The sequence below is a fragment of the Pseudorasbora parva genome, chromosome 3, assembly GCF_024679245.1.
Source record: "Pseudorasbora parva isolate DD20220531a chromosome 3, ASM2467924v1, whole genome shotgun sequence".
Lineage (NCBI taxonomy): Eukaryota > Metazoa > Chordata > Actinopteri > Cypriniformes > Gobionidae > Pseudorasbora > Pseudorasbora parva.
The window spans coordinates 16727212-16740540 of NC_090174.1; the positions used below are offsets into that span (position 1 = coordinate 16727212).

The 13329-nt window shown below is 43.5% G+C and overlaps 1 protein-coding gene across 2 annotated transcripts in view; it reads right to left on the minus strand.

Moving 5' to 3' along the window:
• The window catches only part of sat2b (spermidine/spermine N1-acetyltransferase family member 2b), a 54445-nt gene that overhangs the window by 23496 nt on the left and 17620 nt on the right, over positions 1-13329 (minus strand). The window contains exons 7-9 of one of the 2 annotated variants that reach the window (XR_010904289.1): positions 5589-5840; positions 5278-5406; positions 3493-5056 (exon numbers count right to left, since the gene is read on the minus strand). The exons of the other annotated variant lie outside the window; for it this stretch is intronic. The gene's annotated coding sequence lies outside the window, so the exon portion shown is untranslated. Of the gene's footprint in view, positions 1-3492; positions 5057-5277; positions 5407-5588; positions 5841-13329 lie in introns of those variants that run through there. 2 annotated transcript variants of the gene reach the window in all.

Consider the following 13329-nt stretch of genomic DNA (forward strand, 5'->3'; position numbering starts at 1 on the left):
TACTTGACGCTGAGACACATTGAAGGTGTCTGCCACATCAGCAGTGGATCTGGTCTTCAGCCTCTTGATAATCAAAACTTTAGTCTCAGGGTGAATCTTAGGCATGTTTGCAGAGGTCTAGTTGCAGTTGATGTGAAGATCTAGTGTACTGGGTTTCTTTTTATGCACACTTGAGACCTAATTGATCCATTATTAGTCACAGGTGAAGCTCACATGACAAGGTGACAACACTTATGTCTTTGCAAAAATTGACTAAATGGGCTTTACCAAGCTGTGAATATTAGAATACTTTTTAAAAAAGTTTAGTTTTTCACTGAAACATTATCACAAAAGCTGGTGGGATTAAAATGAGCCATTTCTTGTAAAAAAAAATCTATATTAGAAATATATTTCAGCGGCACTTTAGGTCAATTTGTACACAAGCGACAAGACTTTTGTCAGGGACTGTAGTAGGTTTGAGTTGTCACAATGCTGAATTCTGTTGTCACAATGGTGAATCAATAAAAGATCCTTGTTACAATGACTGTATTTACATGAACAGCATATTCCCGTCCTAGCCGAAAGACTAACTGCTTTCATGCACGTACTCCACAGTACATGTGAGCTCATTTACATTATGTCCGTCGGAAATACTAAGAGGTGAGTAGTATAACAGCCGACTAAGCTCGGAATTCCAGCTGTCCGGTTATGTTGTTCAGATATACGGCCCAAACGCTTGACATCTGCTGAAGCAAAACATGCACGGACAGCTAGGTCTAAAAGCAGTTACTGATTAAACATCAGCTAGCAATTTCTACAAAATTTCACGATAAACTATTGTAAAAAAGGCCCCCTTGTGGCCGCTAAGCATCAGACACTTTACTGTGACTCTCTCTCTCCTACTGGAAGATGCCTCGCTTCACCTGGACTGTTAGCCAATCACAAGTTGTCTTAGGAGCGCTGCACGTTGGTAGCGTTCTTTTCTGGGTTTTGAGTTACAACCCACCTTGATACAACTGCGTTATGCTGTGTGCGTCTTTACAAGTAAGAATCTATCTATTTTGTTGTTATTTTACTGCCATTGGTAAGGTTAGATTGGTAGCTTTTTGTCCGTTTAGTGTTGCTAAATGTAAGCTCAGATTTACCTGCCTGGCTAGGCCTCGTGATGTTGTGATGCTTCTTTCTAACAATGTATAGATTGCCACTCGGGCATTATTCTTTGTTTAAACATTGTAGAATACCAGTTAAGCACCATCTGTGTGTATTGCGTAAGCTATCGTGGTGATATTTGCCTGCGATACAGTTAATTGGTTATAGGGCACGCACCCCCCGCATGTACACAGGTCGTCACGTGACATTTCTCGGAACGGCCTGGTGTAGTTCTTTGCGCGACCAGAAGAGGGAGACATTGGGCCCTATTTTAACGATCTGAAACGCAAATGTTAAAGCGCTAAGCGCAAGTAACTTTGTGGACGGGTCTCGGCGCTGTTGCTATTTTCCCGGCGGGATAAATGACTCTTGCGCCCGGCGCAAATCTAAAATGGGTTGGTCTGAAGTAGCTTCATTATTCATAGGTGTGGTTTGGGCGTAACGTGAATAAACCAATCAGAGCGGCATCCAACATTCCCTTTAAAAGCAGGTGCGCAAGTTCCATTATGGATTGCTATTATTATGGCGTATTTACCAGGCGCACGTTCTTGTAAGAGCAGCCCTTACGAAACAAAAATATATTGCAGTATATTAGAAACTTTCATGCAATACATTAGGCAATATATTCACATATATGGGAATTAATTTTTATATTTTTCAATATATTGCAATATATTGAAAGCGGCAATCATTTGTATATTTTGCAATATATTACATGAATATATAATATAATTTATAATACCATCAATATATTATTCCATATATGTACAATATATTAAAATATATTTCAAGTAATATATTGGTAAATATATTTTCCTTTCGTAAGGGAGTGAAAGACAGAGAAGTTGTGTTATATGCGGACGGGAGAAACCCACCCAAAATAGCGTCGGTTAAACAGGCGTCGGTTAAACAGTTTTTCAGTCGATTTTTTTTCCTGGTTCTTGACGGACAAACCAATTTGTCAGATGTCCTTATATACATATGTGTCTTGCCACTATTGGGCAAACAGGTCTGATCCTTAATTACTACAATAAGCCTGAATGATTTGTAAGATAGATTTATGCCTATTTTTTCACATCTTCGTGGCACACCACAATGTGTTAATATTTTTTTTAGTGTAACAATTTATGGTTTGCAAAAATAACTGTTGCCCCTTATGAAAGGAAAATATATTTACCAATATATTACTTCAAAATATATTATAATATATTGTAAATACATGGAATAATATATTGATGGTATTATACATATTTCTATATATTCCTGTAATATATTGCAAAATATACAAATGATTATATACATATATTGCAATATATTGGTGAATATAAATATTAAATCCCATATATGTGAATATATTGCCTAATATATTACATGATATTTTCCAATATACTGCAATATATTTTTGTTTCGTTATGGGGCATCTGTGTAGATTTCATGAGCAATGTGTATGCACGTTGTGCACGCTATACATTTTGGTCAAGCATGCGCCCTTAAAATAGCATAATGAACAACGCGCAATGCGCCACTGACTTTAGACCAGGTTTTTTCTGGTCAGTGGCGCAACTGTTTAATGGAACAGCAAAATAGCACCAGGTATTGTTTGCGCCGGAACACGCCTCCTTTTTTGCGCTGAACCGCCCAGGAAGCGCAAGTTCATTCACTAGTTTAGCGACGTGCTTCTGTGGAGGGAAAAGCGCGCTTTGCGCGGGTGCAAAATAGGAATGACACATGCGTCGGTGTACAAAGTCAATTGCGCTGGGTGCAAGATAGGGCCCATTGTATTGTGACTGGATCATCCTCTCTCATTGATATAGTTGTAGCTGCTTAGACCCACAGCATAGCCCTTTTCATTCCTTTAATGTCCGTTTTGGCTATGTTAAAATATAATTGTATTTATTTCTGCTAATTTATTAGAATAGAATACAGTTAATACAAATAGAGGTTTGTTGCATGATAATCATTTATTTGCATTCAACTAATTATGTTTGTTTTATTTCTGTATTTGTCCAGAACCACTCTTCACTGTACATATGCAGTTGTCAATTCAATAAATACTTCCAGTGAAGAAATCTTGCGTGATTCTGATCAATCACCCGCTGTGAGCTCTACCTAATGATCCTCAAACTATCTAAACCAAAGAAGCCAGTCTTCTTCTGCACAACTATGTTGTGTAGAAATGCACAAAATGTCTATCCCTATCCATCTAGCTGACCGTCACAGTAAGCTATAGCCTATATCCTACAACATTCATTTAAAATCTGGGATCTAAATTAATTATTTTAAGACACATATTGCTGGCATAGATGGTGACATAGATGGTGATCTACATGGATGCTTGAAAAACAACAAAGTCGACAACAATATTGTTAAATATGATTTATTAAAGATACTGCAATGTGATAAACATGGAGACAACGTTAGAAACCATTAGCTATATACCCTGTGGTCACTCACCAAAGCCCCTTTCACACTGCACGTCGGACCCGCAATACTCCCGGAACATTGCCGGGTCGCCTTCTGTGTGAAAGCAACCACGTCCCGGAATTGATTACCAAATTGAACCCGGATCGGGGACCTAGTAACATTGCGGGATTTGACCTGGGACGAGCGCTGTGTAAACAGCCAAAACTAATGCCGCAACGTGCACGTAGTTATCGTGCGACTCCTAGTGCTTGTTTTTTTCAATAATACAACCCTGCAGTGCCAGAAGAGCTAGTCAGTGTTTTAAACGCAGAGAGTGTTCCTATACAAAATAAACAAAAATTAAACAAGCAGAAATGTGCGCAAACTGGACACAAGTTGAGACCATGGAGCTCCTTACTATCCGTGCTGAAAGCTGAGATCGCTCGCTGTCATATGTCACACCAGGATGTCAGTGTCAACTCGACCCGGTACCGTTACGGGTTGTGTGTGAAAGCTCACATATTACGGTATTTCGCTGGCAGTGTCAATGGACAAAATCTAGTGCCCAGGGAACAAATGGCGGGTCGCATTATCCGTGTATTTGCCGGAATCGCTGTGTGACACCTGTCAGACACCTGCCCAATTCTCAACCGATTCTCCTCACACCACAACTCTATCTCTCTCCTCTGTCCATTTACCCTTCCCCTTAACTCTCCCTGACCCCTCTCTCGCCTAGGCAGCTCGTAATTATACAGCAATAGCCCATCGTAAGAGTTGACATTTATCCCAACTGCAACCTCTTCGCTGTCTGACTCCATTACAAAAAGACGATGTTTACCGGCCGTTGCGTCACTTCCGATCAGAGCGTTTTTCACAACGGAAGTAATTTTATTCACAATTTCTTTTAAAAAACTGTTTTAATGCACATTTATGATTAATTTTTTCACGCATGTCGAGTTCCTATACAATTTATATACACGTTCATTCACAGTGATCTTCAACTTGAAAGATGGGCTTTAATGGTGACTTTTGTGCTCCTTTTAAAGTGTTTAGAAGTGGTAGACGGGGTGTGCTTTGTCTGGTATGCTCTATGCTCTGTCAATAGAGCCTATTTTAAAGGGATACTTCACCGTGTTTGGTCGCTTCTAACTTGATCTCTTTTTGGTACCATAGTAAATGAACTGGGCTTAGTGGGCTAAGCTAAATACTATCAGATCGTCACCGCGCGTCAGAGAGATTAAGTGCATGCACTCAGACGAGAGAGGTATGTTACAGGTACAGAGACTGCGGAGACAAGATGGTGAGTTTGCAGGTTTATTTGAACACCAGTGAGAGTGAAACTAGATGGAGTGCAGGTGGACTGGTGATGCTTGGTATTGGTTTGGTTCAGAGTGCACTGGGAAATCATCAGAGGGATCGCTGGAGAGGAACGCTGGAGAACACGGAACACACACACAGTGGACACAGGATTTCGTTGCAGACTGGGTAATAGACGCTGGAGGCTGGTAGATAACATTGGGGAGTCCTTAAGGTAAGCAGAAGAGGTTAGTACCTTTCTCTTTACAAGACCGGACAGTGACTGGGTGTGTGTGTCTTTTGTGCTCCTGGTGAATGTGGTGGTGATTAACTGCAGGTGTGGGTGATTAGTATTTAGGTGAGAGCGTGCGCTGTGATTCGGTGACGTGGGAGCCTGGCGTGACATTACCCCCAACCCCCCACCCCCATGAGCGTTCCACTGGTCCTTACCCCTCCCAATCCACCAAGTACTCCAAGAGACCACCACGGTGCCGGGAGTCCAAGATCTCCTTCACGGTGTAAGCGGTGCCGTCTTCCAAGATGAGTGGGAGAGGGGGGTCTCCTCGGCAACGCCAGGCTCTGTGGAGGGAGAAACAGAAGGGTGGTGAGGCTTTAAGAGTGAGACGTGGATTCAGGTGGGAGCTGGAGCTGGTAAGTGACGGGGTTGATCTGCTTTGTGATCTTGTAGGGGCCAATGAACCTGGGACTGAGCTTCATGCAATGCAAAAGCGCAATCTGATGTCCCGTGTAGACAGCCATACCTTCTGTCCCGGCTGGAAAGTGGGAGTGTTGGACCGCCGAAGGTCAGCTGTCATCTTGCGCCTCCACAGGGCTCACTGGAGTTGATGATGAGCTGAGTCCCAGACCCTCTCACTCTCCCGGAACCAGTAATCGACAGCTGGTACATCCGATGGTTCCCCCGACCAAGGGAACAGTGGGGGTTGGTACCCGAGCACGCATTGACAGTGTCAGTCCAGTGGTCGCTTGTCGGAGGGAGTTCTGGGCGTACTCGGCTGTAGCGACAATGGGAGATGGTAGTGAGTTAATAATTAACCATCTGACCAGATGACCAGAGGTCCGATAATCACGTAGCCTGAGATGATGTAATCACCCTACAGAAGTCCCTTGTATGGCAACTATACTACTAATTAACAGATGAGGTGCCACATTATAATCCCCAAAGAAAGGATTTTGTGTGTTGAAGTCCTGGACACCTCAGGCCTTTTAAGCTGCAGCATACACGTCACCCAAACAACCCCCCTGCTTTCGACCTCTGACCCATACACACACACATACACAGAGAAACTGCTCTGAGAACACACAGATCAGCAATATATGAACTTTTAGATTAAATTACCTCTTCAATGTACCAAATATATGTATTGTGATGATGCAATGTTTTATATGATGTTTTGAAGTAACTTGGATGTTTACTGCATGTAAAATCAATTTCTGTAGGCTAGTAACTGTAAATTCTGTATCTCTCCATTCTTGAATGTCAATAGTCATTCGTGGTATCGTTAAAATCGCAAACGCCTGACGCCAACGAATTCGGTATTTAAATATGCGACTATACACTTTCCGGGAAAAGAAAGAAAAATGGGCTCTTAATACATCACCCATGTTTGTTTGAGTCACAAGGAAGTGGGGTCTTGTGACCCATTCTGCTCTTGATTGAATTATCTCAGCCTATCTATAAAAACCTAGACCCACAATGACTCTTTGCGAGCGCCTTCCACCAAAGAGGGACTCGCGCTTCCAACTTGAGAGATGGGATGAAGAGATGGCACTTTTCCGCCACTCTGAAGAGATGAACGATTGAGCACGAGAGCGGGCAAGGAGAGATGGGCAAACCTGCCCGAGAGACACAACCAGCAATTGTGCCCGGAAAACTCCTCCAGGAACTCCATCCAAGCTTAAAGAGACTGAGAAACTGCAACAGGTCACACACATAAGACCACTCAAAGCAAGTATTCTATTTCGCAATCAAACTGCATTTAAAGGTTGTCTTGACCATTCCTGTTTACGGAAATAGTATGAATTAAGTTGAGGCCTCTTGGAAAGAACTGCGTGATAAAAGTTGTCTCCATCTCTCTCTCTCTCTCTCTCTCTCTCTCTCTCTCTCTCTCTCTCTCTCTCTCACCCTCACCTTCTATGTTACTTTTGTTTTATTCGTTAAGTTTAGATTTTTTCCTTGTATGTTGGTTTGTTACCCACATTTATGCATGTTTTACCCTGTGTGAAATCGTAGTTTTGTATACTTTAGTTTATTATTAAAATCCAATAATTACATTGAAGTGAATGCCTTGCTCATGGATTTGAAGTCACTGATGACATAAGATCTTAGCTACAAATTAAGCTTGATTTTTGTGTTACTATTTCAGTAATACAAATTGTACAAACTTATGAAATAGTATTTGTCCTGATCAAACAAATTAATATTTCTTTGAGTTTGTAAGATTGATAATCGATGAAGAAATTCCATTTTCCACTCGCGAGACGAGAGGAAAATCTGGATGACTGAAATCGACTTGATTAACCCTGATATTAACAAGATTAAAAGTCCCTTTATAAAGTTAATAACTAATGTACAACTACCGAGTCACATTATAGACTCATGAATATGAGTCCCATTTAAATAAATTATTCCCCGAGATTCGTTATCGCTACACGGCCCAACCCAGGAACTAGTTCCAGGAGTTCTGGTGACCATGACAGAAGGTACGGAGGAATCGACCGATCTCCTGGATCTTCCTCTCCGTCTGCCCGTTTGTCTGTGGATGGTAGCCAGACGATAGACTTACGGTCACACCACGGAGCGAGAGGAATGCCTTCCAGACTCAGAGGTAAACTGTGGTTCTCTGTCCGACACAGTGTATTCTGGGATTCCGTAATACCGAAAGATTACATTAAACATTAACTCAGCTGTTTCTAGGGCTGTAGGTAGGCCCTTCAGGGGGATGAGCCGACATGACTTGGAGAATCTGTCTACAACAACAAGGATACAGGTATTGCCTTCGGACACAGGTAGGTCAGTGATGAAATCCACTCCTAGGTGTGACCATGGGCGATTTGGAACGGGCAGCGGGAGGAACTTACCGGCAGGGAGGTGTCGGGGACTCTTGGAGATGGCACACTACCGACACCCTCTCACGTTCCTCCTGACACCTCCTGCCATGTTTGGCCACCAGAAGCGATCCCGTAACAACGAGAGGGTTTCATTTTCCCCCGGGTTGGCCAGTGCCCAATAAAGTGTGAGCGGAGTGAATAAGTGGGGTGCGCCGTGCTCGTGTGATGTACTGGAGTCCTGGTGGGCAGCCCGGCGGAGCGTAAGCGCAGGCATTGGAGGAGGGCAGGATCTCCTCGGACCAGGTGATGGGACTCATGAAAATCTTGTTGGCAGTATGGGATCAGACCGTTCAGGCTGTTCTTCGGGGGTGAAAAGGTACGAGAGGGATTCCGCCTTCACGTTCTTTGACCCAGGTCGATAGGAGATGGAAAAGTTATACCTGGTGAAGAAGAGGGCCCAACGAGCTTGTCAGAGATTGAGTCGCTTGGCGTCTCTCAAATACTCAAGGTTCTTGTGGTCTGTGCGTACTAGGAATGGATGTTGAGATCCCTCCAGCCAATGGCCCTCATTAATCAAAAGTGCGTACACCAAATTTCCAGCGTACACCTTGCGTACGAAAATGCGCAGAAAAACTATTCCTAACACCACAAAACGCACTGAACAAAGATCTGCTATATTATGACCCACTGTAAAAAACAACAACAACATAGTAATTATAAACTTCTGTGTTTATTTTTGTGCAACGTATTCAATGTTTAATTTGTGTGACTATAGGCTACCAAAGCATTTGAGCCATGTATTCCTCCAGTTGCGAGCCTCTGCGGCAGCTGCGCACGGACTAGGACTGAATAATTCAGACTGACAAAATAATAAAAATTACATTCTTCTTTTAAATATTAATAAAATAACTAATAACGACATTCTTCTTCTAAATAACAATACGCATCATTAATAATAAAAATCATAATATAATAAAAGAATCTTACAAATTGTTATGCTATTATTAATGTGAATGAATAGAGGCTACTCCACATCACATCATCAAATCGTACACCTCAATACATGTGCCGTGATACGAAATTAAATGCTAATTGTTTCAAAACATGTGCTGTAAAATAATGCACTGTGAGGTAGGCCTAATATCATCCAAACAGCTTTAAACTGCTGGAGTGCGCTTCTCAACCTCCACACTATTAACAGTACTCGTAATTTGGGTCAATATTCGTTTGTTTTTTGGGTGCCTTTAATCCCACTCTTTAAACTCCCAAATAAAACAATTTAGCTTTTTACCACTTCCCTGGTAATTGTCTCGATGGGCACGTCTCAATAATCTCACTAGTTTAGTAGTCAGGGCACTGATCAGGGAGTCAGCCCATTGACTTATGTCCTAATCAGTGCCCTGACTAGTGGACTAGGGAGATGATTGAGACACGCCCGATCTCCACGTCGGAGAAGTTTCGCTTCTTTGCCGTCTTACGTGTGTCCATGGTGTAAAATGAGGGCGTTGGGGAGGCGGAGACTTGAATATATATGGGCATGTTATTCTAATGACGATCGTTTTCAGCCGCGCCATTTATCATTTTATTGCGTAAGCCTGAATTGCAGAGGTGCGCACCATTTCATAAATCAGGCGGTGAGAGGAGTGTAAGCATAACCTTACGCCAACATATATGCCCGTTTCCACGCAAGATTGATAAATGAGGGCCAATGCCTCCACTCTTCTAGGGCGAGCTTGATGGCAAGCAGCTCCTTGTTCCCGATTTCATAGTTGACCTCCGCCGGGCTGAACTTCTGGGAGAAGAAGGCATATGGATGGAGTTTGTTGGGCATCCCCTGCTGTTGCGACAACACCACTCCGGTGGTGGATGCGTCCACTTCCACGACAAAGGGTTTGGCAGGATTGGGATGGACCAGGAGGGGAGCGGTGGTGAAGGCTTCCTTGAGGTCTTCAAAGGCCTTCGTGGCCACTGGATTCCAGGACAGAGACTTGGGCTTACTGCGCCGGAGATGAGTGAGGGGACTGGAAATGACATTGTAATTCTGGATGAATCTTCGGTAGAAATTTGCGAAACCTAGGAAGCGCTGGAGTTCTTTGATTGTGGAAGGGGTTGGCCAGGTCTTAATGCGTCCACCTTCCCCTCGTCCATCCGGATGCCACTTCTGTCGATGGAATATCCAAGGAACTGCACTAAGGGGTGATGGAAGGAGCATTTGGGCGTATTGAGATATAACTGGAACTCCCTCAGGCGTTGCAGGACCTCCGCAACGTGACGGTGATGGTCGGCCTGGCTCCGGTAGTAGATCAGGATGTCATCAATGTATACCAGGACTGACTTGTGGAGGAACTCCCGGAGCACCTCATGAATGAAGTCCTGGAATATGGAGGGGGCGTTCGCCAGGCCATAGGGCATCACCAAATATTTGTAGTGGCCAGTAGGGGTCACGAAAGCGGTCTTCCACTCGTCTCCCTCACGTATCCAGATGAGGTTATAAGCGCTGCGGAGGTCCCACTTGGTGAAGCCAGTGGCACCACGGAGATGTTCGAGCACTGTTGGGACGAGAGGAAGGGGATATCGGAACTTAACTGTTATTTATTGAGGGCCCGGTAGTCGATGCAGGGCCGCAAGCCTCCGTCCTTCTTGGCCACGAAGAAGAAGCTGGATGCAGCAGGGGATGTGGATGGTCGGATATAGCCCTGATCGAGTGCCTCTTGGATGTACTCTTCCATGGCCTTCTCCACCAGCAGGGAGAGGGGATCAATCTTTCCCCTGGGCACTGGCTCACCTGGAAACAGATCAATAGCACAGTCCCATGGCCGATGGGGAGGCAGCTTGGAAGCCCGCTGAGGACAGAAAATGTCACTGAAGTGGGTGTAGCAGGGTGGAATATTGACAGATCGCTGATCGAGGGGACTCTCTATAGAGGTTGCACAGACGGGGATATTCCTGGAACGAGACGTGAAAAGAACAGGCAGTGCAGTCAAACAACTCGAGAAACAATTCTCTCCCCATTTGAGGACCTCACCGGACTTCTAGGAGATGACAGGGTTGTGTTGCTCTAACTATGGGCGCCCTAGGATCACGTCAGCGGTGGAATCCTCCAGAACCAGTAGGGCTATGTCTTCCACATGAAGGATCCCAGTCTGGAGCTGAAGGTGGCCGGCAAGGAGGCTTAACGGCTTGCCGGTTATGGACTCAACTTGGAAGACGGTCGGAGTGCGAGTCGTCGCGAGGTGGAGCTGACGGCAGAGGGCGCTGGAGATGAAGTTCCCAGCAGAACCGGAGTCGAGGAGAGTGGAGACTGGCAAGGAAACATCGGCGGTAATGAGGTTCACAACAGTGGTCAATGGTCGACTCTTATAAGTAGCAGGATAGATCACACTCACCAAAGGACGCGGAGGACGTGTAGGGCACTTGGCGATGTAGTGATACAAAGCTCTGCAATATAAACATGGCCTGTTGGCCAACCGTCTTCTCTGTTCCGCTGGGGTTAATCTAGTGGTTTCTAGTTGCATGGGTTCGGATACTGTTTCTGGAGGGCTGACGGATTCTGGTCGATGGAGGGACGGCAGGCTCAGACACTGGTCCTGGTGTTCTTCAAGACACGCCTGCATACGAGTGGCGAAGCGGATGGAAAGCTGGATGAAGCGCTCGAGCCCGATGGAATTCTCGTATGCAGCGAGATGCAACCGGACGTGGGGTCCAATCCTTGCCGATAGGTAGTCAGAAGGGATTGCTCGTTCCATCCGCTGGCAGCTGCCAAGGTACGAAACTGCAAGGCATACTCATTTACAGACATCTTATTTTGTTTTAAATTATATAGTTGCACACTCAAAATGCACACTCAAAAATGACGTTTGAATATTCCCTCTAAAACAAACGCGAATATTCGAACTATTCGAACATCTGGGCGCGCATTTTGTCAATGACGTGCATTACGTCAATAACAGGACAAATTAATACAAAGAGACATTTACTACTTGTATAGGTAGTCTATTTAAGTTTATACATATTTGACAACGTATTACTTACACAAAACAAGTAGATTGTTATTATAAATTATATAATTATTATTATATATAATTATAATATATAAATTAACTAATGGCCAAGACCGCAGACCTCTCTCTCTGTCTCTCTCTCTCGCCATCACGCTCTGCGGATAACGGTTTAAATGAACAAACTTTGAGTGCTGATCAAGAGTTTTGTGCAAGCAATTTAAGGTTGCGAGACTTGCGAATCTTGTCCCAAATATAGCAGGCTTCATTCAGTGATTAAAACAAATATTATTAATATTAATTGAAGTTTTACAGCATATTGAGCGCTCCGAGCGAGCTGTGGTGTGGTAAACATGAAACTTTTCACTGACATGGTAAATAATCACACCAGTGCAAGCAGTGCATTTATTCTTTATTCATGCAATATCTCTTTAGCCAGCACAGTAGCCCTACATTTTAGTAATGTTTCTGTTTAACATTAAATAAAATTAGGCATGGTATGCTAACTGTATCTTACATAGCTTGCATATAACTTTATCTCGCGGCTCAACAATTTTACCTCCTACTGACCAAAATCCAACGTACTTCCAGACATGGCCTTTTAGATTATGGAGTTAAAATCGCTTTCTCTGCTGCGGTTGAGTTGGGCTCTGCACTTTCTGCCATCTTCCTTGCAAGACGCGTCCACTTTCAGCAGTGACAGTGCGACTCCTGCTGTGACCTGTCCGCTTTTTTTTTTTTTTAGTTAAATTTGAATATTAATTTTTATCTTCGAAATTCGTTTTTTAAAATATATATTCGAATTTAGAATATTCGTTGACAGCCCTAGTATCAACTTGTTTTAGTTAAGGGAATAACAGTTCAATATGAAAAAGCAGTGAAGTATCCCTTTAAATAAGTTAAAGGAGTACTTCAGCGCTGGGAAGATGAATCTGTATTTAAACTGGGTCATTAATGTAGTAGAAATGTGAAATTATTTTTTAATTTGGTGCTTTCTAGACTGAGAAAAGACAGAACATTTATTTTTGTCTCATGGGGATGAAAGACAACAATTCTCAGAATGCTTCGCTGCCCTACGAGGCCATTCCCAAAGCCACCGCTACTAGATTACTGAATCACTGATCACTTTCCCAACGCAACCATCTTCATAAACCCAGTTCAGTTAGAGAACAGACACTACAATTAAAAACTGAACGTGTGTGTTCAATATGTGATTTAGCCTCTGAGGGAGTCTCAGTCACAGCCCAAAACGCTGCAGGAGTCACATTGACAGTCATGGATGTGCTCGTGATGAGAGCTGAGGTAAACGCGGCATAGATTCACAGCGCATGTTCAGTCTGCTGCGTTTACAGTTCATGCCTTTGAAAGCTTAACTTTCATAGGAATTAGTTTGAGAAGTTGAAAGACTTACTTTGCTCTGCTGGCTGCACCGTTT